Below are 24,339 nucleotides of genomic sequence, written 5' to 3' on the forward strand. Positions count from 1 at the left end.
GCATCAATTCTTTGGTGCTCAGCTTTCTTCACAGTCCAGCTCTCACATCCATACATGACCACAGGAAAAACCATAGCCTTGACTAGACAGACCTTTGTTGGTAAAGTAATGTCTCTGCTTTTCAACGTGCTATCTAGGTTGGTCATAACTTTTCTTTCAAGGAGTAAGCATCTTTTAATTTTCATGGCTGCAATCATCATCTGCAGTGATTTTGGAGCCCCAAAAATAAAGTCTGCCACTGTTACCATTGTTTCCCCATCTATTTCTCATGAAGTGATGGGACCAGATGCCATGATCTTCGTTTTCTGAATGTTGAGCTTTAAGTCGACTTTTTCACTCTCCACTTTTACTTTCATCAAGAGGCTTTTTAGTTCCTCTTCACTTTCTGCCATAAGGGTGGTGTCATCTGCATATCTGAGGTTATTGATATTTCTCTTGGCAATCTTGATTCCAGCTTGTGCTTCTTCCAGCCCAGGGTTTCTCATGATGTACTCTACATAGAAGTTAAATAAGCAGGGTGACAATATACAGCCTTGATGTACTCCTTAGTGTAGTTAGGGTGAATCCAATTAGTTTCATAAGTCATTTGATATTCAGACCAAAAATCAATTCTTATAACTTCTTCAGATGGCATCATTTTGAATACCCATATTTCAGGTATCCCAAATATTTTTGAAATAATCTACTTAATTTTTATTTCTAAAGCAAACAGCATGCCCTTGATTATAATCATGTGAAATATTCAGTTATGTGTGTATGTAAAATAATCAGCCTGTATTTCTGAATACATATTGCACACTTTCTCATTCTCCAGATACTCACGGAGCACCAGGCACTCTTAGAGCTGGGAGGTTCTTCCCTGGTTATTGATGGGAGAGGGACTTGTTATCCAAGACAAAATGAGCAGTTGGTTGATTGGATAAAAGAGTAGGGTTAAAAATAGTCTCTTAACCACTGTCTGCACTTATAACCAAAATCCCTAGTTGTGGCCTTCTTCATAGTCATTGCTGAAGGGTCGTCAAAATGATTCAAATAGTGCCCCCTACTTTATGAGATACAGGATACAGGGGTCATTTTTATGGTAAGAGCCTCAACTCAATACTTAGATCACAGCATTTTGTGGGTGTTTGCAAGAAAACTGAATTTCCCATGCCCCTTCTTTTATTATCTATATGGTACCTTTAACAAAGCCAGAAAAAATTCTACAGAATGAAGGCTGGACACCTGTCCTTCAGCCCCTCAGCTAATGCTTTAACTGATTAGAGCATCTAATAGCTCGTTATTGTTCAGTCACTGAGTTGTATCCGACTCTTTGCAACCCTATGAACTGCAGCACGCCAGGCTTCCCTGTCCATCACAATCTCCTGGAGTTTGCTAACCTCATGCCCATTAAGTTGGTGATCTCACTGCTTACATCTCAGTTTTCTAACCAGATCTTTAGTATGGGGATGGAGTCAGGTCAGGTACCATGAAGAAGGCCTTGCTCAGGATAATAAATTAGTTCTAAAAATACCTCCAACATAAGCAAGCTAGTGTGACAACTACTTAATAGACACGTTTCCTTGCAGCATGCCCCATGATCTGGCTGTCCAGCTCTCTCTGATTTCAGAGCCCACATGCTAACATCCTTCCCACCACATGGATCCTCTCGGGCTCCTTGAACATGTCAGGCCTAAGGAGTGTGCACTTCTCTTTTTTCTTACTTAGAACCTCTTCCGCTAAATATGCACGTGATTACCTGTTTAGACTTTTGTGTAAATGTCATTACTTTTAAAAGAGAGATCTTTCCTATTCTTTTTTAAAATTGTACCAGCACCATCCTTCCATTACCATCCCCCTCCTCTGCTCTATCCTTCTTCAGAGCACTTAACAGGAACTAACACATTTTTTTTTTTTTTTGGCAGCACGCTATGGCCTATAGGATCTTAGTTCCCTGACCAGAGATCAAACCTGCGTCCACATTCTACATTTTAACATGCATTTGATTGATTAATGTGTTTATTTACCTCCCCCTTCCTTCCCAGAAAGTAAACCTTAGATGGCAGGAAGTTTTCTGTGTATATCAATGCTAAACCCTGAAAGAGTATATGGCATACTCTAGGCAGTAAATACATATTTAAAAGAAATGAAGTTTCTCTCGTCTCCATATGACTTTTCTCAACTGAGATTTCAGGTCATCAGAGGACACTTCTAACTGATTGCAACTTATAAGTTCAGTTCAGTTCAGTCACTCAGTCGTGTCTGACTCTTTGCGACCCCATGGACTACAGTACACCAGGTTTCCCTGTCCATCACCAGCTCCTGGAGCTTGCTCAGACTCACGTCCATTGAGTCGGTGATGCCATTCAACCATCTCATCCTCTCTCGTCCCCTTCTCCTCCTGCCTTCAATCTTTCCCAGCATCAGGGTCTTTTCCAATGAGTTGACTCTTCTCGTCAGGTGTCCAAAGTATTGGAGCTTCAGCTTCACCTTCAGTCCTTCCAGTGAATATTCAGTACTGATTTCCTTTAGGATTGACTGGTTTGAGCTCCTTGATGCTTTTGAACTGCGGTGTTCAAAGAATTGATGCTTTTAAACTTTGGTGTTGGAGAAGACTCTTGAGAGTCCCTTGGACTGCAAGGAGATCCAACCAGTCAATTCATAAGTAAATTTCTTTAAGTGATAAAACACTCTCCCTCCCACTCCCACTTGTCATACTGCAATCCAAGGCTACCCAACAATGTAAGAATAAGACAGTCCAAAGTTCAGAATAACAAGGACTCAAGGGTTATTATCTTTTATGTGCTATATTTTATTAATTAACTTATTTACTGTTAGTTCACCTGCTTCTTTCCCACCCATCTCCCACCATCCCCAAGCACCAAATTGGAGCTTAAATTCCGTGAGAGTGGGCATTTAGCTTGTTTTTTTTTTTCAACAATGAATGGCCAGCAGAGAAAAGAGTATTCATGTGCTATATTTTTAAGGGACATAAATTGAATTAAATATGTAGGCTAATCTCTCTAGAATTTAGAAAGAAGTACAGTAGGCTCTAGGAAGCGAGATTCTGGGAGTAGATCTGCCATTTCCTATCATTACTTCGCTACACAAATTTTATACTCTAAACAAGTTGACCTTTTCTGAATATAATCTATAATTTTCACTCCAGTGATTTTGCTTACGCCACCCTGCTTTCCTGAGGAACTACAACCTGACCTCATATTAGTGTGTGACAGTATTTCACATGCTTGCTGATCATCCCTTCAATTTGAATCCTTTCATCACCTCCTCATTCAGCTTCACAGTTATCTTTTCCTTATTGAAATAAGTAGTGCTTTAAAAGGGGTATGTAGGGGAGGCATTGGTACAGAAGTATGATAATGGCAAAGAGAGTGTGTTTCTTGTTCGTTAACTGATCTCAAGGAATTTTCAGACTGTGACTGCAATCTGGTGTGTGCATGTTTTGTAAGATCAACTAATGCTCGCTGACAATCTACTGTTTGCCTAGTTGATAACTTCCCGACAGCATCGTCTGCAAATAATGGGACTCAGAAGGAGAGTGAATGCTGCGGTGGCTCCTCCACACATAGTGGAAATGTCAGTTCTTGTTGGACCATATGTCAGGGCCTATCTCTTGACAAACTACACTTTGATGCTCCCATTTTATTTTTCTTTCTGCTGCTACACGTTGTCATGATGTCCCAGACGAAAAGTGATAACTCCAGTCATCTGCATATATTCTTTTTCTCCAGAACTGAGTCTCCTCTGAAAGCCTGCAGGTTATGACTTTTCAGTTTCACAGAAAGATGGGAATTCTGGATATCTAGCCAGGATTTCAAAATGCCATATCACAGGGAATATTTATACTGCATGGGGCTTTCTATCTGACACTGGTGGCAAAGACTCCACCTGCCAATGCAGGAGTGGCAAGTTCTAACACTGGGTGGGGAAAATCCCCTGGAATAGGAAGTGGCAACCCATTCCAGTAGTCTTGCGTGGAAAATTCCACGGACAGTGGGGCCTGGCAGACTATGCAGTCCACGGAGTCACAGAGTCAGACACAACTGAGAACTGAGCACTTGCTCCAGCTAACAGAATGACCTACTATACTTTTTGATGCATATGGAAAGAAAAGACGAGGAGTTCAAAAGGCAGAATGGAAATAACCATCTTGGGTTCTACTCTAAGCAGAATAATTAAATATAAAGTGCAGGGGAATGGGTGGGGTTGTTTAAAAGCATTACATTTACACTTATATTTTGGTAGGGGTGGCCAGATCACTCATAGAAATTTTATTATTGACAATTGTGCATGCAATATGAAATGATTATCTATCTATCTATCTATCTATCTATTTATTATCTATCTATCTATCTATATATGTATCTACATCACAGTGTGGAAGGATGAAAAATATTGTGCACTAACATGTTGGAAAAGGAAGTGGCAAGCAACTCCAATATTCTTGCCTAGAGAATCCCCATGGACAGAGGGGCCTGGCAGGCTACAGTCCATGGGGTTGCAAGACTCAGACATAACTTAGTGACTAAACAACTACCAATATGTATGTTTGCCTTGGTTGGTCTTGCCAAGGCAAACACACATATTAGTGCATAATTTTTTTCATTCTTCCACAAAGTGAGGGAAATCACTCAATATCACAGTAATCCAAGTCTATGCCCCAATCACTAATGCTGAAGAAGCTGAAGTTAAAGAGTAATATGATGACATACAAGACCTTCTGGAACTAACACCAAAAAAAGATGTCCTTTTCATCATATGGGATTGGAAAGAAAAAGTAGGAAGACAAGAAACACCTGGAGTAACAGGCAATTGGCCTTGGAGTAAAAAATGAAGCAGGTCAGAGGCTAATAGAGTTCTGCCAAGAGAGCACACTGGTCATAGCAAACACCCTCTTCCAACAACACAAGAGAAGACGCTACACATGGACATCACCAGATGGGCAGCATCAAAATCAGATTGATTCTATTCTTCACAGCTGAAGATGGAGAAGCTCTATACAGTTAGCCAAAACCAGACCATGAGTTGACTGTGCCTCAAATCATGAACTCCTTATTGCCAAATTCAGACTTAAATTGAAGAAAGTGGGGAAAACCACTAGACCATTCAAGTATGACCTAACTCAAATCCCTTATAATTATACAATGTAAGTGACAAATAGATTCAAGAGATTAGATCTAATAGAGTGCAGGAAGAATTATGGACGGACGTTCATGACACTGTACAGGAGGTACACCTGAAGACCATCCTGAATAAAAAGAAATGCAAAAAGGCAAAATGGTTGTCCAAGGAGGCCTTACAAATAGCAGAGGAAAGGAAAGACGTTAACAGCAAAAGAGGTACTTTCCTTTTAATTCATCTGAATGCAGGGTTCCAAAGAATAGCAAGGCGAGGTAAGAAAGTCTTCCTATGTGATCAATGCAAAGAAATAGGGGAAAACAATAGAATGGGAAAGACTAGAGATCTCTTCAAGAAAATTAGAGATACCAAGGGAACATTTCATGCAAAGTTCGGCTCAATAAAGGACAGAAATGGTATGGACCTAACAGAAGCAGAAGATATTAAGAAGAGGTGGCAAGAAAACACAGAACTGTACAAAAAAGGTCTTCATGACTCAGATAACCACGGTGATATGATCACTCACCTAGAGTCAGACGTCCTGGAATGTCAAGTCAAGTAGGCCTTAGGAAGCATCACTATGAACAAAGTTAGTGAAGGTGATGGAATTTGAGTCAAGCTAATTCAAATCCTAAATGATAATGCTATGAAAGTGCTGCCCTCAATATGCCAGCAAATTTGGAAAACTCAGCAGTGGCCACGGGGCTGGAAAAGGTCAGTTTTCTTTCCAATCCCAAAGAAAAACAATGCCAAAGAATTTCAAAATACCACACAATCGTACTCATTTCACATGCTAGCAAAGTAATGCTCAAAATTCATCAAGCAAGGTTTCAACAGTATATGAACCGAGAACTTCCAGATGCTCAAGTTGGATTAGAAAAGGTAGAGGAAGCAGAGATTAAGTTGACAACACCCATTGGATTATTAAAAAAGCAAGAGAGTTCCAGAAAAACATCTACTTCTGCTTTATTGACTATGCCAAAGCCTTTGACTGTGTGGATGCAACATAATATGCAAAATTCTTAAAGAGATGGGAATACCAGACCACTTTACCTGCCTCCTGAGAAATCTGTACACAGGTCAAGAAGCAATGGACATGGAACAATGGACTGGTTCCAAACTGTGAAAGGAGCACATCAAGACTGTGTTTTCTTGGGCTCCAAAATCACTGCTGATGGTGACTCCAGCCATGAAATTAAAAGCCATTAAGTTCCTTGGAAGAAAAGCTATGACCAATCTAGACCGTTTATTAAAAAGCAGAGACATTACTTTGCTGACAAAGGTCTGTATAGTCAAAACTTTCATTTTTCCAGCAATCATGTATGGATGTGAGAGTTGGACTATAAAGAAAGCTGATCAGGAAAGAAAGAATGCTTTTGAACCATGATGTTCAGAGTCCCTTGGACTGCAAGGAGATCCAACCAGTCAATCCTAAAGGAAATTGGTCCTGAATATTCACTGAAAGAACTGATGCTGAGGCTGAAGCTCCAAGACTTTGGCCATGTGATGTGAAGAACTGACTCACTGGAAAAGACTCTGATGCTGGGAAAGGTTGAAAGCAGGAGGAGAAGGGGCTGACTCAGGATGAGATGGTTGGATGGCATCGCTGAGTCAATGGACAGGAGTCTGAGCAAGCTCGGGGAGTTGATGATGGACAGGGAGGCCTGGAGTGCTGCAGTCCCTTGCATCACAGAGTCAGACATGACTGAACGACCAACTGAACTGAATATGCATGTTGTGCAAACACATTCACTAACACGTCCACGTACAGGAAGCTTTAATACCATTTACAAAACTCGCATTGTCTATGATTGTGTTCTGTGATTAGTACTCTACATACATTCGCTTATAATTTCTTGATGAACAGAACAGTGTTTTCTCCCATTTGGTTTCATCACTGAAATTAGTACAGGATTGCCAAATAGAAGAAATTCCAATAAATAAATGTTTGGTTTGGGTTAGTGAGGGAGCTGAGCAAGCAGAGGACAAAAGTAAGAGAACAAAGAAAGGCTTTGGGAATTTGACATTCATAACTGTGTTTCTAAATGTTTCTTGCATCTTATAGCTTTGTGCTGTATTCAGGAGGGATCAGGGAATGGTTTTCAGACTACTTTTCATTTCCAATTAAATATTTCATTTTTCACTTAAATTAGAGACATGTTCCTCTCTCAGTGCAATGATAATACACATCTAAGGAGAAGAATTCAGAAGAAACAAAATTTGGAAACAAATACATTTGCAGAGTACAGTCACTTTCACAAACCAATATTTTTCAAGTTCAAGGCAGAAGTCCTCAGGCTGTTGATCATCCAGTGAAATCCTCTGCCCTAGAGGAGCAACGCTATACTGTACACATATATAATAGCCTCAAAGAGCTTCCGTGAAGTGACATTTCTAACACAAGCCACAGGCAACATCTAGCAATGTGTGTAGAATTGCTTTGTGTCTAGAATTTCAGGAAAATCAAATGAGTTAACATTCTTTGACCATAGAAATCTCATCAGTTTTGCTTTTTCCTATTTTCTCATTCCATTTTTCAATTAAATAGAGTTCAAGGCTGAACTAAAGTGGCCAGCAGTTATTCAGGATTTAAAACAGTCTTAGAAACCCTCAGGAAAAAACAGGGAACCAGAAAAATTCAACAGTTTTCTAGTATACTTAGAGGCATCTTCTACTTTCTCCTTTCAGTTCAATATTTGTCATAACTAATAGGTTTACTCTGAATCAACAAATTCCAACCAAATAAAGAGAGGACTTCAAGAGGGTCAAGTTAAATTAACTTTCATGCAAGAGAAATTATTTAAGATTTTCATTTGCAGGTAGATAGCAGTGTGGTGATGAGTTTGAAGAATTTTTCATCCCCAGATGAATCTATGGGCAATTGATGCAATAAGTGGCATATCTATGCCAAAACCAATACAGAATTGTAAAGTAAAAATTAAAAATAAATAAATAAATTAAAAAAAAAATAAATTATATGATCCCACTCATATTGCATGGACTAGAGGTCAGTTACTTTCTTAACATGCTTTCAAAATTAAAAGGACACTAAAGATTTAGCTTTGATCCATGATTTCAGTTTCACAAAAGAATGAAGATTGAAGAGCTGTGAAGCCTAATAAGAACAAAATCACTTCATGAGCTTATTTTTGGCAATAAATGAAACAGATTTTGGTTTTATTTAAATCTTTTCAAGGACATTCCAGAGGCCCACTTGGACTGGTTCTAAGTTTACACTAAACATTAAAAACTAAAAATTTTAAATAACAAATAAAACATCCCAATCTGACCACACTGAAAAAGAGCTGACGTTTTATTGATGAAACTAAATGAAATGCAAAAAGTAAATGCTATGAAGGATAAAAAGCAAATTGGATTATTTGATTCTATTCAGTTTTGAGGTGCCTAGCCTGATGTTGCTTTCCCAGGGGAAAAGACTGACGATATCCCGACAAGAACCTTAGCCCAGCATCAATTTTCTGAAGTCATGGAACACAAATGTTTATTCCTAGTTCTATAACCCTGAAAAAGTTGCATAGAGGCAGAAAAGTGCAACGGAATCATGAATTGTGTTTTGAGCTACTTAAGTGTTCCTCCACATATTAGTAAGTTTAAAGTTTATACTTACACTTTTGTGTCTGTGTGTGTGTGGAATTATGGCCTGCAGTCAAAAGTACTGTTTAGGGAAAGTTAACGCTTATCTAATAGTTGGTAAATCAAAATATATATTCAGCTGTTTTCAGCACATGCATGGGATGGCTGATCAAAAATCTTTCTAGCAAAGCAAACTATTTGAATCTACAAGAATCGAATAGAGTATTCAGAATTCAGTCCATTTTCAGTCACCTGTTTTAAGACACTGTAGCATTTATCAACCAACTTAGCCTAATTTTCCATTAGCCTAGCCAAACTATGCTGAGGACAAAAAAAAAAAAACAAAACAACATTTTAATATAAGCCTAAGAAAAACATAATTAAGAAGTTCAAGCGAGTGAGAAATGTGTTTGAAACTAATTATAAAACAGCAATATTTCTACAATGGATACTAACGATGTGAGACTGCTGCTGCTGTGACGCCTTCACTGAAACACACATTTGAAAGTTGACTCTATAATATTGTCTCAGATGTGTAAAAATTGAGGAAAGATCTGGTGAAGATGGCAGGCAAGAGGAGAAGAGGACGACAGAGAAAGAGATGATTGGATGACCTCAGCGAATCAGTGGACGTGTGTTTGAGCACACCGCGGGACACAGTGAAGGACAGGGAAACCTGGTGCGCCGCACTCCATGGGGTGGCAAGGAGTCAGCCAAGACGTAGCAACTGAGCAGCAACAAGACGTGTAAAGACTTTGCACCATAATTCTTCAAAGGTTCTATGGCAGCCAGGTGACAGTTTAGGTCATCCTGTCTGATATTTGTGTGAAACGGACTTGAACCCTTTGACCCATGTCCTTTGTGATGCCCCGCATCCTGCCCAGATACCCAGATACCGTGAGATTCATCAGTTCCTTGAATTTCTCTTTGCTTTGCTCCACACCAAAGTGTACAAGGGCTGCTCTGGCGGCTCAGACAGTAAAGAATCTACCTGTAACGCAGGGAACACAGGTTTGATCCCTAGTGCGGTAACGAAGATCCCACATGCCTCAGAGCAACTAAGCCTGCCCACTGCAGCTTCAGAGCCCATACCCAGTGGAGACCAAGAGCCACAGTTCGAGAGCTCTGGTGCAGAAACACTAGAGTTTCCACAAGGAAAGATCCTGACTGATGCAGCGAAGATCCAACGAAGACCTGACAAAGCCAAGTAAATAAATAAATGTGTAAAAAAAAAAAAAACCTCTACCTCCCGTCTCTCCCCCCCATTTTATGCCTCACTACTTAGCTCTCTGTGGCTTAGGCTTCTGCATCTGTCTTTACCTTTCCAGTATGCGTTGAATAAAATTTACTTAAAAAATTTTTTTTGATAATTTAATAGTACTGAAGAATTAGTAGACTATTGGAAGTTTAGACTTTTCTTTCTAGCAATATGTGAACCATGAACTTCCTGATGTTCAAGCTGGTTTTAGAAAAGGCAGAGGAACCACAGATCAAACTACCAACACCCGCTGGATCATGGAAAAAGCAAGAGAGTTCCAGAAAAACATCTATTTCTACTTTATTGACTATGCCAAAGGCTTTGATTGTGTAGATCACAATAAACTCTGAAAAATTCTGAAAGTGATGGGAATACCAGACCACCTGACCCTGCCTCCTGAGAAATCTGTATGCAGGTCAGGAAGCAACAGTGAGAACTGTACATGGAACAACAGACTGGTTTCAAATAGGAAAAGGAGTACGTCAAGGCTGTATATTGTCATCCTGCTTATTTAACTTCTATGCAGAGTACATCATGAGAAACGCTGGGCTGGAAGAAGCACAAGCTGGAATCAAGATTGCCAGGAGAAATATCAATCACCTCAGATATGCAGATGACACCACCCTTATGGCAGAAAGTGAAGAGGAACTAAAAAGCCTCTTGATCAAAGTGAAAGAGGAGAGCGAAAAAGTTGGCTTAAAGCTCAACATTCAGAAAACGAAGATCATGGCATCTGGTCCATCACTTCATGGGAAATAAATGGGGAAAGAGTGAAAACAGTGTCAGACTTTATTTGGGGGGGCTCCAAAATCACTGCAGATGGTGACTGCAGCCATGAAATTAAAAGACGCTTACTCCTTGGAAGAAAAGTTATGACCAACCTAGATAGCATATTCAAAAGCAGAGACATTACTTTGCCGACTAAGGTCCGTCTAGTCAAGGCTGTAGTTTTTCCTGTGGTCATGTATGGATGTGAGAGTTGGACTGTGAAGAAGGCTGAGCACCGAAGAATTGATGCTTTTGAACTGTGGTGTTGGAGAAGACTCTTGAGAGTCCCTTGGGCTGCAAGGAGATCCAACAGTCCATTCTGAAGGAGATCAACCCTGAGATTTCTTTGGAAGGAATGATGCTAAAGCTGAAGCTCCAGTACTTTGGCCACCTCATGCAAAGAGTTGACTCATTGGAAAAGACTCTGATGCTGGAAGAGATTGGGGGCAGGAGGAGAAGGGGACAACAGAGGATGAGATGGCTGGATGGCATCACTGACTCAATGGACATGAGTCTGAGTGAACTCCGGGAGTTGGTGATGGACAGGGAGGCCTGGTGTGCTGTAATTCATGGGGTCACAAAGAGTCGGACACGACTGAGTGACTGAACTGACTGACTGACTGAGTCATCAATTTCTGTATAAAGATTGATATGAGGTTATTTCCCAATGAAAGAAATTCACCAGCTCTTCCTTTCCTCTTTAAAGGCAGAGAATGTCACAGGCAATTTTATTTAAAAACTAATTGCATTCTATTATAAACACACTCAAAGGCAACTGAAGGACACTTTGAATTCATAGGATTAGTTGCTGTATATGAAGATGGTTAAAATAAATTGATAGTGTACAGACCACACACTTCTGTCGTATTGATCAACTACTCATTTTATTGCAAAAGGTCCTACAGGTGATTAAAAATTCCCCCATGCTAACTCACTCCAACTAGTCCTAAACATCCTTCAGACATTAACAAGCAGTAACTTTTTGCAGGGAACCACTCTTTATTACCAATCTGGGTTAACTGTTCTTCTACTATACTTCCTTCCATATTTTGTACATTTTTCTTTCTCAATATTTGTCAGAACTTATTTCAATTGCCCTGTTTACTTATTCTTTGCTCTTCCTCCTTAAAACCAGATGTTGCCTAGCACATAATGGACACTCAAAATAATTGTTGCATGAATGAGTGAATAAAAATGGAGAACAAGTATGTCAGAATGATACAAAGCATGCAATATATAAAATAATAATAAAACTCATATTAACCATTATTCATTATCTATCACAGGATTTCAAGAAATCATTGGCCATTTCCTTGGATTGTTGATCTCATCCTTCTGTCTTTCAAAAAATATATCACATCAGTGTTCAAACTCCTTCAACATTTGAGTTCAGAAGTGTACAGGAAATAGAAAATGTGTTTATTTTATCTAGCACATCCACATCAAATAATTTCAACCAGCATCATCTCTATGTAACATTTTACATGCTAAATAATTGAAAATCTTGTTTATCTTAATAATAGGGTCTGCCATAAAGGCTATTAAATTGCTGTACAGGAATTTTCAAGGAACTCTCTGAAAAATATCCATTTACAGAAACTTAATGGTCAAGACCATCTGAAATATGTCCAAAAAATACAGAGAAAAGAGTATATAACTGAGGAAAACATTGCAGGGATATATTAAGGTCTGTCAAGTCTCCCATTATAGCACCAGGTAAAATACTCCCGTGGGCATCACTTGGCATGGAAGAAATCAAACCAGAAGGGAAGCTAAACATTCAAATTGGTTCATGGTTTTATGAGTTAGAAAATGAAATGAAAAGAAAAAGATATGGGGAACTGTGGTCTTTTTTTGTTTAAATGAAGCTCCTATTATTTCAAGGAGTTTATTTTGACACATGACATGTACCGCGTCCAGTGTGCTCACTGACATCGCGAGACTGTGCAGTTTACTGCATGGGGTGAAAATAAGGCCAGAGGCTTCAGTGGTTTGGACTTTGGGACCACCATGACTGAAGAACAGCAAAGGCATGTTGGAAAACCAGCAAAAGTTTTTCAAAATATGTGTGTGACAGAATTAATTTTGGTGAGAGCAATAAAGTAAAAGGCATGTTTTACAAACACACACCTTTATGCTTATGTGATTTGTAGATGATTTCAAATGGAATGCTAAATGAAACATGAACTAGTGTATTATTTGAAGGCTCTATATCAGTCTGAAAAATCACAATTCTAGCAGTCAAAGTAAATTCAGTAGAAGCCCTCTGACAATACTACCATCTATCCAATCCATTGAAAGGAGCTACATTGACATCTCTTGAGATCAGTGACATTGTTTTCTTTGCTTTAGGGTTTCACCATTTAGATTAAATATTTTCATTTATTTTACTTTTAAGGTTTCAGAACATGCTCCTGAATTCATAATCTCTTTTCCATATGTGTTAGCATCATTGTTATAATTTTGAATTCAGCTAACATCTTTGACTTGATAATCTACATTCCTCTGCTTGTTTCCAACTTGTAGTACCTTATCTTCATTCCCTTTCTCTTGATTTCTGAAGCAGTCATCATTAGGAAAATTAGAGAGCTATAAAATACCCAAATATATATATATATGTATATATAACATTACTATCAATCACATTGGTAAAATTATTAAAATCTTCAGGGAATTTACTGACAAGCTAAGCACGTCCATGCATAGGGAATGGTGGCTAAATACTAAGTAGCAAGATAACTAAATCCAAAAATTGGTTCCCATCTCAGTTGCATCAGTGAAGTTTTCTTTGGGTGATGCAGAGTGCGCTTGCTGTCTTTGCCTCATTTTCCTGCCTGCAGTCTAGCTTACTTTGACAGGTACATCAGCCTCCTCCTTCGTCACTGGCTCTTTAGAAGGAGAAAACACGGCCTGCTTTGAGCTGCTGTACACTTCCGGGCGTGTGGGTGATAATCCATACATAAATATCAAACCTTCTTTCCAAACTTTAGTCCCACCTGTCTCCTTTCTGCAGACAATCAAGAGCCGCATAACCCTGACACTTGATGATGAGAATTCAGAGAATTCTGTCTTCTGAAACGTCACAAACTTCCAAGTCATCACAGTCATAATATGCTTTTCGTTTTGAGTTGCAGTGAATGGGCACATTATTTTTACCTCCTTCCACTGGGCCTTGTCTCTCAGCACTCTTGTTTTTCCTAGGTTTCAGATGTTGGACTGGAGGGGAGGAGCAAACAGACTTCAGATGTACAAATGCAGAGAGTTCTGTTCCTCCAGACTGTTCTTTCCACAACTGTGTAAACTCTGAGAGCCAAGAAAAAGGTCTTTCCTGGAACTTCCCTGGTGGTCCTGTGGCTAAGACTCCATGCTCCCTGGGCATGGAGTCCGGGTTCGATCCCTGGTCAGGGAGCTAGACCCCACCTGCAGCAACTAAAGATCCCACTTGCGACAACTAAGACCTGATGTGAGAAAAATGAATATAAACATTTATAAAAGTTTGGGTGTCTTATATTAGACTCACAAACTTAGAGAAGGAACTTATGATTGCTGTAGGGGGAAGGACAGGGGCAAGGGATAGTTAGGGAGTTTGGGATGGACATTTACAAACTGCTGTCTTTAGAATGGATAACCAAGGATCTACTGCATAGCACAGGGAACTCTGCTCAATGTTATGTGGCAGCCTGTGTGGGAAGAGAGTCTGGGGGAGAATGGATACATATATAGGTATGGCTGAGTCCCTTTGCTGTTCACCTGAAACAATAACAACATTTTTGTTTTCTTTTCCCCCCAATTAAAGTTCTGATCTCAGGGCTGCAGTTAACACCAGATTCCAAAAGATGAAGCAGCTCGAGTTTCTTATTTAGTAGAAACTGCCTACAGATCCTGTGCTAAGGTTTGCTTTATATCTGTTGGTCAAAACTCAGCAAACCAGCATCCACAAGGTGGGCAGTTTTATTCTTATTTTGAGGCTTATAGAGCTTCAATATTTATGTCATGTCGTATGGCCAGTGTGGCCACGTGGGATTAAGGAGTTAGCAGTCTTTCTGATGAGAAAGCCCTTGTTTAGTCAAGCATCCCTTATTTCCATCTTCCTGTAAAGCTTTCACGTCAGTGTTGAGCTTTTATTCATCATTCATCTAAATCATGTGTATTTAATACCTGTATCTAGTAATGTTCAACTTAGGCACTTGGATAGACAATAAAGATAGGGCCTTAGCTTCAGGGAGGCGTCCCTGGCGGCTCAGCGGTAAGGAATCTGATGCCTTGTGTGAGACATGGGTTCAATCTCTGGGTCAGGAGGATCCGCTGGAGAAGGACATGCCACTCCACTCCAGTATTCTTGCCCAGAGAATCCCATGGACAAAGGAGCTTGGCAGGCTGCAGTCCAGGGGGTCACAGAGAGTTGGACACAACTGAGACACAAGGCACACAGCACACTCACCTTCAAGGAGCTTATACGCCAATGGGAGGAAAAAATATAAGAAAACTACACACATTAAAAAATAAATCAGACTCTTTTTTTTTACTTTTATAATCCTTTTATTTATTTTTTAAAAATATAAATTTATTTATTTTAATTGGAGGTTAATTACTTTACAATATTGTATTGGTTTTGCCATACATCCACGTGAATCTGCCACATGTTTAACATCTTTGAAGTTGGGATGGCTTCTCTCAATTATAGGAGATTGGGTGGCAAGAGTAACAAATTGTCACAGCCTACACATAGGTGAACTTGGCTGTTATTCCTGATGGCATGAGAGGACAACCTCAGCCCCTGAATTTCAGTCCATGAACCACTCAAAAACCGTTTAAAGAAGAGGAAATGAGTCCTAGTTGATGTCTTAAAACATTTTGGTAAGATTTTAAAATCACCATCATCAAAACAATATTATGGCCTTTGAAAAAAATTCCAGAGTCAAGGGTAAAACTTCAAAAAAAAAATATTATGCAATGGTATGAATAGGATGATAGTTTTGGAAAAAGAGACATTATTTTACTTTAAAATATCCAATTGAAGAGGTTTTTAAAATCAATACTAAAATCCTTAATCCCAGATAATTCAGTTGGAATTTTTGGTGTACACCAAACAATGAAATGTCTGATAACTGAAAGTGTTATAGATTCAATAAAATATATCAAGCCATTTCAGTTGGTGATAAATGCTATGATGAGGTCAGGTCATGTTAGTAGCAGTAGGTAGGGCTGTGTGTTGGGAGGGGAGTATTTTAGCTGAAAATAGATTACTGTTGGATTAAATTATAGCTAGAATAGATTTGGAGAAACTTCCTTAAAATTCTACTGAATCCCCCTGAACCTAAATCAGGTTAGTTACAACCTGCCAGTGATTGTATCTGTGTATCGTTTGATACCCTAGTTGGTGTGTCTCATTTCTCCCATATCTCAACTTTTCTGGTGGATTTTCAAGTATTAAAACTCATTACTTGCTCACAAAGCAGTGAGAAGAGTGCTTTTACTGGGGAAAAAATATATTACCTGTGAATAGCTACTCAGTAATAAATTAATTCCAGATTTGTCTTCCTATAGAAATCATACAAACAAAAACTCAGAGAAATAGCAAGTCAGAACAGCAGGGGCTCCCTTATCAAAGCTCATGGTCGCATTATTGCTTTGCTTTGTTTTCTTCCAAATAAAGCTCTAGATGAGATGTCTGCATATTTATTGCAATAACTTTTTGAAGAAGAACATTTTTATTTGCTCACTACAATGTTCTACATATAAGAGCAGTTCTTTAAGTATTATTTATGGATTTTCAAGTATTTTTCTGTCACTTTGAATGGGAATTCTTGAAACTATAGCTCTCTAGTCAAAACCAGTCTGATCCAACTTCTTTCTTTCTTCATTGGTCTTAAAATTTAGAAGTATTGTGACATACAGAAAAATTATGGACTTCTGGGTCAGATATCAACTGAAATGTAAGCTAGGAATTTTGGCTCATATTAAAGGCACAATAGATATAAAAGTGATTAAGTACCGTGCATGGGCCATAACACATAATGAAATATAGATTTTATTAGTATTAGCAACAAGAAACCAATAATGATTTTAAGAAGACAAAGACAAATAAATACTTTCCAACCTTTTCAGAGTCGTGATTTCTTTTGACCTCTAGAATGAATCTATTGTTAGTAGATAAGTGTTATTGCTCCCAGCTTGAGAAAATTGAGGTTCAGAGATGGGGTGAGAACCCAAAAGGACCTTCCTATCAAGTGACAGAGTAAACATCTCCTACTGCAGTATTTTCCTACTAACAGTGGGCAATGCATAATATCTGGATTCTCAAAATCCATTTACTGGGCCCATAAAGCCAAAAACAATTTTGGAAAAATACTAAAATATTATTTGTCTTTTTCACTATGTTGATATGTATCCCAGTATTATGAAAACAATAGTGGATGCAGCTGCTGGTACCTTAACACAAATTAAATTTGTGACAGCAAACTGAATTAGTATCCACTGTATTGTTCACCAGTACCCAAATAGAGTAAAAATCAAAGCAAAGATCCCTTTAAAATATCTTTCATGGATCAGTAAAACTTGTTAAATATTTTGAACCTTCATCCCAGGTCATTTTATTTAATATTTTCTAGGACAAAATAGGAAGTGTGATTCATGCTCTTTTGCCGAATGTCTAGATGTGATGGTTATCCGTAATAAGAATATCTACTTTGCTGTTTGAATTGCCAGCTGAACTAGCCTCCTTTTTCATGAAATAAAAACTTTACTTGGAGGAAATGATTGACAAATTGTGCTTTTTTCAGGTTTAGGTGCTAGGCAGATATTTTCTCAAAAATGAATGAAGCCTCATCTTGGAAAATGTCAAGGAAAACAATTGACATTGGTTGTCAATGATATAATTTGAGTTTTAAGCAAAAATTATTGTGAGTTTCAAAAACTTGTATCAGTCACTGGGTGCTTGACAGCTTCTGATAAGACTGAAAGTGATATTACAAGATAGTATCTGAGTCCCATTGTAAAGTGAAATGTGTCAAAATTTGTAATATCTGCATAATTCAGCGAGCCAATGTTTTCTATTGAGCAATGCATGGTGTTATAAAATCACATATAGGTAAAGATCTAGTCAAAGATAAACCGATGAATTAAAATTAAAAAGAGTAAAATGTTTATTAATATGGTATCAGATTACCTGCTGTAAGTGATTTATAAGAAACTGCCACTTACTGAGTTTTAGTAGGATTTCAAATAAGAATACCCACAATTTTCTGAAATGATTTTTAAAATATGCCTGTATTGTCCAACTACACATTTGTGAGAAGCCTGATGTTCTTCAAATATCTCAGCCAAAACAATACATTACAACAAATTCAGTACAGAAGCAGATATGAGACTCCAGGTGTCTTCTATTAAACCAGACATTAAAAATATTTGCAAAAGAGAACACATTTGTGGGTGCAGTGAGGGACGGAGAGAGTGAGAAGAACTGAAAGAGTAGCATGGAAACATGTACATTAACTTACGTAAAATAGATAGCCAGTAGGAATTTGCTGCATGACAATACAGTTCAGGTCAGTCGCTCAGTCCTGTCTGACTCTTTGCGACTGCATGGACTGCAGCACTCTAGCCTCCCTGTCCATCACCAACTCCCGGAGTTCACCCAAACTCATGTCCATTGAGTCGGTGATGCCATCCAACCATCTCATCCTCTGTCGTTCCTTTCTCCTCCCACCTCCAGCCTTTCCCAGCATCAGGGTCTTTTCAAATGAGTCAGCTCTCTACATTAGGTGGCCAAAGTATTGGAGTTTCAGCTTCAACATCAGTCCTTCCAATGAACACCCAGGACTGATCTCCTTTAGGATGGACTGGCTGGATCTCCTTGTATTCCAAGGGACTCTCAAGAGTTTTGTCCAATACCACAGCTCAAAACCATCAATTCTTTGGCACTCAGCTTTCTTTCTAGTCCAACTCACACATCCATACATGACCACTGGAAAACCCATAGCCTTGACTAGACAGACCTTTGTTGGCAAAGTAATGTCTCTGATTTTTAATATGCTGTCTACGTTGGTCATAACTTTTCTTCCAAGGAATAAGAATCTTTTTATTTCATGGCAGCAATCACCATCTGCAGTGATTTTGGAGCCCCAAAATATAAAGTCAGCCACTGTTTCCACTGTTTCCCCATCTATTTGTCATGAAGTGATGGGGCCAGACGCCATGATCTTAGTTTCCTGAATGTTGAGCTTTAAGCTAACTTTTTCACTGTCCTCTTTCACCTTTATCAAGAAGCTCTTTAGCTCCCCTTCACTTTCTGCCATAATGGTGGTATCACCTGCATATCTGAGTTTATTGATATTTCTCTCAGCAATCTTGATTCCAGCTTATGCTTTATCCAGACCAGAGTTTCTCATGATGTACTCTGCATACACATTAAATAAGTATGACAAAGAGAGCTCAAAACCTGTGTTCTGTGACAACATAGAGGGGTCGGATGGGGAAGGAGGTGGGAAGGAAGTTTAAGACGGAGGGGACATATGTATACCTATGGCTGATTCATGCTGATGTATAACAGAAACTAACACAGTATTGTAAAGCAATTATCCTTCAATTAAAAATAAATCAATTAAGAAATAACAATGTCACTTTCCCACAATTTTTTGAAAATACAGTAATTTTTTTCATGAAAATATTTGCATAAATATGGGATGGGTTTATTACTGCTCTTTTCAGGGCTGGCTTCATGGATGTGTGGGTAGCCCTGCATTTAGAAAGGCTCCTTGCTCAGTTTTGTGCTCTGCTCTATGACTGACCATCTCACAGTTTTATCTTTGGAGCTTGAACACAAGGGATACATGTATCACACATGACCACCATTCCCTGCCACTTGAGCGTTCACATCTCCACATGAGCATGGAAGTTTGGTGGGCTTACAATGCGTGGGACTTTAGGAAGATTCAAAGAAGTACAGAATAAACACATGGCATCTAAGACCAGGCTATGGACGACAGTTGGCTGACAATTCTGAGAAGACATGCTTTGTTTGTGAACCAGAATTTGCTCTCAGTTCAGTTCAGTTCAGTTGCTCAGTCGTGTCCGACTCTTTGCGACCCCATGAATCGCAGCACGCCAGGCCTCCCTGTCCATCACCAACTCCCGGAGTTCACTCAGACTCACGTCCATCAAGTCCGTGATGCCATCCAGCCATCTCATCCTCTGTCGTCCCCTTCTTCTCCTGCCCCCCAGTCCCTCCCAGCATCACTTTTCCAATGAGTCAGCTCTTCGCATGAGGTGGCCAAAGTACTGGAGTTTCAGCTTCAGCATCATTCCTTCCAAAGAAATCCCAGGGCTGATCTCCATCAGAATGGACTGGTTGGATCTCCTTGAAGTCCAAGGGACTCTCAAGAGTCTCCTCCAACACCACAGTTCAAAAGCATCAGTTCTTTGGCACTCAACTTTCTTCACAGTCCAACTCTCACATCCATATATGACCACAGGAAAAACCATAGCCTTGACTAGACAGACCTTAATCGGCAAAGTAATGTCTCTGCTTTTGAATATGCTATCTAGGTTGGTCATAACTTTTCTTCCAAGGAGTAAGTGTCTTTTAATTTCATGGCTGCAATCACCATCTGCAGGGATTTTGGAGCCCCAAAAAATAAAGTTTGACACTGTTTCCACTGTTTCTCCATCTATTTCCCATAAAGTGATGAGACCAGATGCCATGATCTTCATTTTCTGAATGTTGAACTTTAAGCCAGCTTTTTCACTCTCCACTTTCACTTTCACTCTCTGCCATAAGGGTGGTGTCATCTGCATATCTGAGGTTATAGATATTTCTCCCGGCAATCTTAATTCCAGCTTGTGCTTCCTCCAGCCCCAAGTTTCTCATGATGTACTCTGCATAGAAGTTAAATAAGCAGGGTGACAATATACAACCTTGATGTACTCCTTTTCCTATTTGGAACCACTCTGTTGTTCCATGTCCAGTTCTAGAATTTGCTTTAAATGCAGGCAAAAAGCAACAATCTTCTAAGAAACAATAACAACAAAATAACTCCATCATAGTCTTTTTACTTTGGTTACTTCCCTTCCCTGTGTCGAGCTTCCCTGGTGGCTCAGACGGTAAGGAATCAGCCAGCAATGTGGGAGACCTGGGTTGGATCCCCGGGTCAGGAAGCTCTCCTGGAGAAAGGAATTGGCAACCCACTTCAGAATTCTTCCCTGAAGAATTCAGTGAGAAGAGGAGCCTGGAAGGCTACAATTTGTAGGGTCGGTCCATGGGGTCACAAAGAGTCAGACACGACAGTGACTAACCCTTTCACGCTTTACATTCCCTGTGTTAGCCAAAACTTACACTGATGGTGATGATGATGATACAGAAGGAAAGAGAAGTTGTAGTAACCTATAGTCCATCTTCCTTGATATTTTTAAACTTGTGAATTTTGACTTCCAATATGGCAACAGTATGTGCTGGAGCCAATGCAATCGATTCCAGTGACCTCATGTTGGTAGCTTGAAGCTGGTTATTATGGATGTATTTAGGTCTGTGTGCTAAGTCACTTCAGTCATGTCTGACTCTTTGCAACCCTGTGAACTTTAGCCCACCAAGCTCTTCTGTCCATGGGATTCTCCAGGCAAGAACCCACACTTAGTGGTGTTGCCATGCCCTTCTCCAGGGGATCTTCCCCGCCCAGGGATTGAACTTGCATTTCTTATGCCTCCTGCATTGACAGGAGCATTCTTCACTACTAACATGACCTGGGAATTCAGGATATATTTATAGATATGAGCAAATACTAGACTTTTTTCTCCCTACAGAGCCTATTGTTGAATATTTACCAGAACACCCATGGATAGAACACACAAAAACCAAAGCTCTTTGGGGCCTTAAATAATGGTTAAGAATGTAAAATAGTCCTGAGATTAAAAAGTATGGGGATCATTTTATATCATACACTTCTTTAAAATTGTGAAAGAGACTTATAAGCTATTTTGTCATTGCTTCAGATTCTTGGATATGAAGCATTTCAGGAAATAGGAAAAGCATTTCAAGTTCAGAAATTATGATTTTCTTTTTTCTAGTATGTAACTTGCAATGTATGCCCTCTACTTCTTAACACACACACACACACACACACACACACACACACACACACACTCTCATATTATTTTCCCAAAAGGCTCTACCAACCACCAAGTAGGCCCACCTTCACTGCAGAAGAGAAAGGGGTTCAGTGGGGAAAACAGGCCCTTTATTAGGCAAAAGTTTCCTTACAGAGTGACACTCATGTAAACACTTAGTGATGTACGTCTTTTCAGCCTTCAACACCTGTGCCATTCATGTACAATACCTCCAAAGTGAATAGCAGGTCATAAACTGTATGCAATTTGAACTCTGATGCAAGAGCCATTTTATCAAAGCTTTAAAATGTTTGTCTAAACATAATTACTTCCTTTGCTGCTCACTGTAATAATATTAATCACACAGATTCTTTTCATTTTTACCGCTTTACTTTGAAATTAATTACCAAAGTTAGTGCCATGCCTGATCACAAATGGAAGCCCTACATGTTGGTGTTAATGTACTTAAACCAATGAAATTATATCGGAGCCCTACAAAATCTCCTCTACATACACATCTGTAAAATGTAAAAATCTGTGTAATCCGTACACTTAAAAAAAAAAAGATGAAATCGGGGGAAATGTACCATGGTTTTCAATTGCTTTCAATTACCATTAAACCTTTCGAAGAACAATTTGCATAATGTTTCATAAACATGTAGGCAGATTAACCTTTTTTAGTTAATTTATTCATTAGCAGTAAAAATTCAAAGCACCTCTTATGAGAAAATAATGTCTTACTGTTAAATTACATGGAAACAAAGCAAATGCGACATCCATGCCTAAGTTCACACTGTGTCAGAGCACACAAAAAAAAAAAGTTGAGAGGGGGGAAAAAAAAAACAAACCCACAACTTTGCCTGTTATTAGAGTGTTGATTAAATTGCCAGTTTGTGAACAATTAGTAGCATTACTAGAAGATTAGGTGAAGTATTAATTAGAGTCAGGCCAAATGGTTTCTGAGGAGTAAAGATACCTCCTACGCTATGTTGGAGGTAATGGAAGGCAGTCCTGAAGTTCTCTCACCTATGGTCTGTAGTAACTGCTAGACCCTCTTGCTCAGGGCTGAGTTAGGGTGTACATGTGTGTGCTGCTTGTGAAGCCTTTTTTTAATACCCTTTGGCTAATTAGAGGGCTTCCCTGATGGCTCAAATGTTAAAGAATCTGTTTGCAACATGGGAGACCTGAGTTCAATCCCTGGGTTGGGAAGAGCCTCTGGTGAAAAGGTTGCTTAGAGGGTTTCCCTCATAGCTCAGACAGAAAAGAATCTGCTTCCAAACTTAGGACACACAAGAGACGTGGGTTCGATCCCTGGGTCAGGAAGATCCCTTAGCATCAGAAATGGAGCTCCACTCCAATAATCTTGGACAGAGGAGCCTGGTGGGTTGGATGTGACTGAGCACACAGTTAGAAGTCAAGACTCAGCTCTCAAAATGGTTAAACCCTGAATCAAAGCTAAACCTAGCATATATATGTGTTCTAAGAAATATTTGAGAAGCCAATGGGAATTCTAAGGGTTGTTTGCCAAAACCAGGTTTAAAACAAAAGCAACTGCCCATCTGTCAGGGGAAGTCTGTGAGTAATCCCATCGATCGCATGAAGGCAAAATCAGGACAAGGTATCGGGAATGTGTTTCTTGCATTAAGAATGGAGGAATAGAGTCTCTTGTAGCTGAGAACTGGGTAGGGGATTCTGGCCTCAGCAATTTCTTAGTCCAGATACACAAGGACATGCCATTTCCAGACGGAATTTTTATTTAAGACAACAAAAGTCAGTCCTGTCTCAAATGGCAGACCAAAATAATTAATAATAATGGTAACTAAAGTTCAGCTCCCTCTCTGTCTCATGACCCCCCTCCACCCTGTGTGGCCTAAGACTGTTCTTCCTTCCCAGAGGGCTGCCTCTCTTCCTTTAGAAGCATTTATTGCAGGTCTGCAGTTTTAAAGGCTTTCATGTCAGGCAGAAATTGTAACTTTCAAGCCTTCCATCCTCATAGAAACCAGAGCAGTTTTTTCATATATTATCCCCCAAGTCAAAAATCCCTTTATTATGCAGGCTGATATTTGTACTTTGCTCAGGCAATTTCATCCTTGCTTGTATTGCCCTCCAGCAAACGCCCTGACTAGAGTTCAAGAACCTGGAAAGCTAAACTTATGTTTTCTTCAAATTGATATCTTCCTGTAGTTATCAGGGTATTTTGCACAATGGCATTTATAAAGGTTTTTAAACTAAACTTTGGAAAAAGCCAATGGACTCAAAATTTACATCTTGTATCTGTTGAGAGAAGAAAATCAATTTCAGCAAAAAAAGTATTGCTTAAAAAAATCTTTCATTAATCCAGCTAAAGTCAAATAAAAATAATTCTGGGCTGCCCCAGTTATTTCTTCAATGTATGACCTTCTTTTGGTCAGGACAACCAGTAATTTGGCTGCCTATACATACATGTTTCCTTGTTGCAAAGACATGGGTATTCACTAAAAATAAAATTGAAGTAAGACATG

At 39.2% G+C, this 24,339-nt stretch overlaps 1 long non-coding RNA gene across 1 annotated transcript; it reads left to right on the plus strand.

Annotated features, from left to right (window-relative positions):
- Positions 1 to 5,117: 5,117 nt before the first annotated feature.
- On the plus strand, positions 5,118 to 18,648 carry LOC120853566. The gene is made up of 3 exons (XR_005718812.1): positions 5,118 to 5,230; positions 10,912 to 10,917; positions 18,637 to 18,648. It is a non-coding gene; the product is annotated as an uncharacterized LOC120853566 (long non-coding RNA).
- Positions 18,649 to 24,339: the final 5,691 nt, after the last annotated feature.

Source organism: Oryx dammah, unplaced genomic scaffold (genome assembly GCF_014754425.2).
Source record: "Oryx dammah isolate SB20612 unplaced genomic scaffold, SCBI_Odam_1.1 HiC_scaffold_26, whole genome shotgun sequence".
In the NCBI taxonomy this organism is placed as follows: Eukaryota; Metazoa; Chordata; class Mammalia; order Artiodactyla; family Bovidae; genus Oryx; species Oryx dammah.